Raw genomic sequence first — 6,032 nt, 5'->3', positions numbered from 1 at the left:
TCTGTCCCTTTTACACAGAGGCACTGGCCTCCTGTTGCCACTCCAAAAGGACAGGAGACACCTCAGCCCTGTGGTGTGTCACCCATGTCCCACATCATGAGGATTGGACACAGGGACCTCAGTTCAAGGAAGTACAACTGCTGCATTCAGGTGATTTCCTATGGGATGTTCCTCCCAACATGAAGTGACCTCAAGACATTGTCTGTGCCACAGGACTTCATGGAACTGCAAGGAATAGTGATGAAGTTTGTGCTCACTTGTGTTCACGTCACCTCACATACATGATGCACATGCTCACTTCTCATCTGTTGTCCTAGTTTAGTTAAAAACAAGTTTCTCTTTTAGTGAATTTACTTGTCAGCTAAAGCTTCATATTAGCTCCATTTTTCTGGAAAGTCAGACACATGTTTTGGTAAACCTAGCAATGGAATGCGAGGTCACTGATAAGGACAGATGTACATCTTGTGAGAGGGGCAACGTGAAAACAGGTGACCAGAAACGGACCAACAGAGTATAGCATCCCGTTCACGTGAATACTTCATATAAAAGTGGGAGGTCATGAGGATCTCACCCCTTTTCCTTCAGGCCGACATTAGGAGAGGACCTTGATAGTATTCCCTGAAATCTGAGGCCTAGTGACAGACTGAATCCAGCTCCTGTTGGCTGCAGAGTCCAGTCTAGAACTTCGGGTGCCGGCCCCTCATCTTCATGAGCAGTTGCTGGGACTTTCAAGATTTTTTTAATATATTTTGTACTATTTTCTCTATTTTTATTGGTAGCATTAGTAAAACATTTTTAATTTTTCCAACTCTCTTCTCTCTGTCCTCCTTTCTTTCCAAATCACCTGTCCTGAGTGGGAAGCGGGGAGAAGAAGGGGCTGAAGAAGGAAGAGGGAGGAGAGGGGGCGAACACCCACATCTGCCATGGTGGCCATCCTGCAATCCAAACCTCAACACCTGTATAAAGCAAACATGGACTGCTGAACTACTCATTCAGTGTCCATCCATGGATGGAAGAACAACCTCTGTGGGTGAGAGGTCAGTGCTGGAAATGGTGGTTGTGAGGGCGCAGCTCCATGATTATTGACCTGAGGCTCCTACCAAAGGGGTGTCCAGTGCACAGGGGCACAGTCCAGCCCCTGCTCTGCTGGTCCTGCAGGTCTCTGACAGGAGGCCTGGCTGTGAGAGGACACTGCTGTGTGCCAGCCCTGCATACACACACTGTTCAGCTGCACACTGACGTTTAATCTGTGGGTCACTTCCTTGGGCATGTTCTTGAGATAATTTTTTTAAGAAGACTTAAACCTTCAGATCCTGCCCATAGGAGATCACCTTTCTATCTGGAAAGCCTGTTCTGAGGCCAGCTCTGTCACAGTGCCCATTGCCTGTCCCTACCTGCGCTCACAGGACTGACACACAGCAGGATGGTGACCAAGCTGCCAGAGCACTCAGGCCTTGCACCAACACAAGGGATGAGAAGGAGAGTGTGGGAGTGGAACCAGAACAGCTCTGGAAGAACAAGCGCTGCTGCTCCCTGGCAGTGCTGCCATGCTGAACTCTTTTCCTTTCCACCCATGCACACAAGAAACTGTCCCAGCAGCTCCAGAAAGTTCCTGGAGAAAGAAAGACAGTGAAAAAAAATGGTGAAGGACCCTTTATTTTGCTTAAACACAGATAAAATGATTCCACACTGACACAGCCACTCGGTGTGAAAAGAAAAGCAGGCAGTGAATTACAAAGGGAATTAAAATATTATCATAATAAAAAAACCACAAATAGCCACAAAAAATACTGCACACAGGATGAACCTCCAATGAGATAGAATATACTCTTATGTAGGAGAAGATAGAGACAGTTTATAGCTTCAGAAGAAATCCAGTCATCAGTTTCCAGAGGGCATCCTTGAGCTCCTGGTTCCTCATGCTGTAGATGAGGGGGTTCACTGCTGGAGGCACCACCGAGGACAGAACAGACACCACCAGGTCCAGGAATGAGGAGGAGATGGACAGGGGCTTCAGGTTGGCAAACATGCCTGTGCTGACAAACAGGGAGACCACGGCCAGGTGAGGGAGGCAGGTGTAAAAGGCTTTGTGCCGTCCCTGCTCAGAGGGGATCCTCAGCATGGCCCTGAAGATCTGCACATAGGACACCACAATGAACACAAAACACATGAAAACCAAACAGACACTGACCACAATAAGCACAACTTCTCTGAGGTAGGAGTGTGAGCAGGAGAGCTTGAGGATCTGGGGGATTTCACAGAAGAACTGGCCCAGGGCATTGCCCTTGCACAGGAGCAGTGAAAATGTATTGGCCGTGTGCAGCAGAGCATTGAGAAACCCAGTGGCCCAGGCAGCTGCTGCCATGTGGACACAAGCTCTGCTGCCCAGGAGGGTCCCGTAGTGCAGGGGTTTGCAGATGGCAACGTAGCGGTCGTAGGACATGATGGTGAGAAGATAATACTCTGCATCAAACAAGAAAAATACAAAGAAGTCCTGGGCAGCACATCCTGCATAGGAAATGACCCTGGTATCCTACACAGAGCTGGCCATGGATTTGGGGACAATGGTGGAGATGCAGCCCAGGTCAAGGAGGGAGAGGTTGAGCAGGAAGAAGTACATGGGGGTGTGGAGGTGCTGGTCCCAGGCTATGGTGGTGATGATGAGGCCGTTGCCCAGGAGGGCAGCCAGGTAGATGCCCAGGAAGAGCCAGAAGTGCAAGAGCTGCAGCTCCCGTGTGTCTGTGAACGGCAGGAGGAGGACGTCGGTGATGGAGCTGCTGTTGGACATTTGCTGCCTGTGGGCATGAGAACCTGTGCAAGGAGGAAAGACAGTTACATGTTAGGGGTTACAAACATGCTGTTTCTCATGGAAAACCCCCTCCCTGATGAGGGGATGTTTCCGCTCATTCTCTCTTTCTACTAAGTCTGAATAACAGTTCATCACAGCTTAAAATGCAGGTTGGGCATCTAGATACCATGAACACACATCTGGATCAAGACCCCCTGTGTTGGTGTCAGAACAAAAACTGACCCACACTCCCACCCCACCCCAGAGAACAAGAGCACCAGGGACAGGTGGAGAAACAGGGAAGGACACTGCAGTGCTACCAGAAAATTAAGCAAGGACAGAAATGCGGACGGGCATGCTGTGGATCCTTCTCCTGACCCGGCTGTGCTGCTGCCACTCACATAATGACATTGTAGAGCAAGTACTTTTAGCACCTTTTTTGTGTACCCTGTTCCAAGAACCCTTCACCTGGAGGTCCAGCTGCTGAGGTGGAGACTTCGTGACACGGACCCTATGGCTTTGGGGCAGAGGGTCTGCTGGGGAGGAGGGAAGGCCAGGGGGTTGCACTGGGGAATGTGTCTGCACTGCAGGGGATGGCAAGGGGGCCTAAATCCCGTCTCAAGCATTTCAGGTTGTAGCTACCTCTCCCTGCCCATGTCTGTGCTGCCTGCAGCTGTGTGTCTGTCCCTGGGTCTGCTCGCTGTCAGTGTCACAGACCCCGTCCCACCCTCTGTGTGCTCAGCTCTGTCCTGCTCACATCTCCTGGCACTGCCCAGGGGCAGCTCTGTGTGTGCAGGGGCTCAGGAGCAGCTCAGACATGTCCTAACAAGAACTGGGGTCTCAGTGTCTTCTCCAAAGAGAGAAATAAATCCCCATCTCCCACTGCACACCCAGATGAGCAAGAGTGGAAAACCGAAAGCACAGACTCCTTCCCTTGCGGCTGTTCCTGTATTGATGTCATTGTTCAGAAGGACCCTCTGCCATGTCTGTGGGGGGATCTGGAGCTCTGAGCAGCCCTGACCCACACAGCCCCCTTCAACCCCACAAGCTCCCTGCCTGCCCTGCCGGGGGTCGCTCCTTCCACCCACAGCTGCTGCCATGGGATCTCCCCAGGCAGGCTGAGTGCTGACCCTGGCAGGCAGCAGAGTCCCTGCCCCAGCACATCCCTGGGGTGCAGGGACCCTGCCCTGCAATCTCCTCCCTCCTCTCTCCCACCTGCTGTTGTGCAGTGTTTTTTACCCTTTCTCAAATACAATATCCCAGAGGTGCTGCCAGCATCACTGAGTGGCTCAGATTTGGTAAGGACTGGGTCCACCTTGGCGCAGCTGAAATCGGCTCTGTCTGACATTGGTCCAACTCCTGTTGTCTTCTCAGAGAGGTGACAACTGTGGCACACGCATACTCACCCCTAGTTCCAAGACTTTGACATGTAAGCCCAGTACAGGGTTACAACATGTTGTGTGCTACAAATTACTTGATCATGGAAAAGAAATGGATCTTCTGTCGGCAACTCGAGCACCTCACCAGTCAATGAGTACGTTCCTATGGGGAATTGTAATTGCCCTGACATTCATTGGTCAGGCAAAGCTGGACATACCAACATTCCAGAGGATCTTGGGACAACTTCTTAACATGTCTGACTGGTTGGCCAACAAGGGTGATGCTCACCTGGATCTGGAACTGGGAAAGAAGGAAGAGCTGGTGAGGGATGTGAACATAAGTGCCCACCTTGGCTGTCATGAGCAGGACACAGTGGGGTCCCAGGCCCCAGAGGGGAGGGAGGAAGGCCAGCAGCAGAGCACAGGCTGGTGGGCTCCAGAGGAGAAGACTTTGACATACTGGGGGGTGGTGGGCAAAGTGGTGACGTGGAAGTAGATCTGAAGGGTGAAGGAGCTCAGGAAATCTGATAATCTTTACAGGACATCCTGCTCCAAGCACAAGAATGATCTCTTCAAGTACTCATGAACAGAAGCATTTATCTTGTGAGGCTGCTCCTTTGCACTGATGGAGCTCCAGGGCAAAAGGCAGCACACAGGAAGTGGAAGCAGGGTGTCCTGGTTTTGTTAAAAACGAGTTTCTCTTTCAGTGAATTTTGCCTGTCAGCAAAAGCCTTCAGATTAACTGCATTTTCCTGGAGAACCAGACACATGTTTTGGTAAACCTAGCAATGGAATGCAAACTTATTGATAAGAACGTATGGACATTTCGCGAGAGGGGCAACGATAAAACGGTGACCAAGAAACTGACCAACTGTGTATAACATTCCATTCACGTGAATACTTCATATAAAGTGGGAGATCATGAGGATCTCGTCCCTTCCCCTTTTTCCCTACGACCTTGCTAGTTGTCCCTGCGAACTGAGGCCTAGTGACAGACTGAATCCAGCTCTAGTTGGCTGCAGAGTCTAATCGAGGACTTTGGGTGCTGGCTCTGCAGCTGCTGAGACTTTCAAGATTGGTTTTGTATATTTTGTGTTATTTTCTCTATTCTTATTAGTAGCATTAGTAAAACATCTTTAATTTTTTTCCAACTCTCTTCTCTCTGTCCTTCTTTCCCTCCCGATCACCTGTCCTTAGTGGAAGGGGGGAGAGGGAGGGGCAAAAAGGGGGAAGTAGGGGGGAGAGGAGGTTAACAATACATCTGCCAGGGTTTTATTTTCACCCCGCAATCTTAACCCTCGACAGATAATTGGTGCCCAAACAGGGACCAAAGAGAAAGGGGTAAATTTGGAGATTTTTGGCTTTTCTACGGCTCTGACATACCTTTCAATTTTCTTGGCACGGTGCCAACTCATAGAGTTGTGATACTCGTGCATCTGTTTGCTTTGGATATTATTTAGTGGTATTAAGGCAAAGTGAACTACATTTATTTAAAGATGTTATGGCATAAGTTGTATCAGTTATTTTCTACATTGTGCTCACTGATTCCATATCTGTGTTGGGCCTTCTTTTTAAATCGAAGTATTCATTATATAACAACAAGGAACTGGACAATGGTCATGATGATGTTATGTGTTTTGTTACTGGTTTATTTCATTATACTGCAGCCGCTAATGAATTTCTACTCGCTTCTGCTTTACCTTGAAAAGCCTCCAGGAGAGATTAAAGAGCAGTATGGCTCTGTGTTTGCTAATTGGTCAAGTGAATCTTTAGAAAGGCTGACTAACAATACTTTTGTTTTTTCGCTAGGACAGTTTGCAAATGTTTTAGAGAGCTTTGAATATCCTTGGAATTTTGATAGAACT

General features: G+C 49.1%; 1 pseudogene across 1 annotated transcript; it reads right to left on the bottom strand.

Annotated features, from left to right (window-relative positions):
- Nucleotides 1-1,855: 1,855 nt before the first annotated feature.
- Nucleotides 1,856-2,788, bottom strand: LOC308044771 (olfactory receptor 14A16-like; annotated as a pseudogene). Its single transcript has one exon. The product of its transcript is annotated as an olfactory receptor 14A16-like (transcript).
- Between the last annotated feature and the right edge of the window lie 3,244 nt (nucleotides 2,789-6,032).

Source organism: Nesoenas mayeri (genome assembly GCF_963082525.1).
Source record: "Nesoenas mayeri genome assembly, chromosome: 11".
Lineage (NCBI taxonomy): Eukaryota > Metazoa > Chordata > Aves > Columbiformes > Columbidae > Nesoenas > Nesoenas mayeri.
This window is presented reverse-complemented; position numbering and strand designations above follow the sequence as displayed.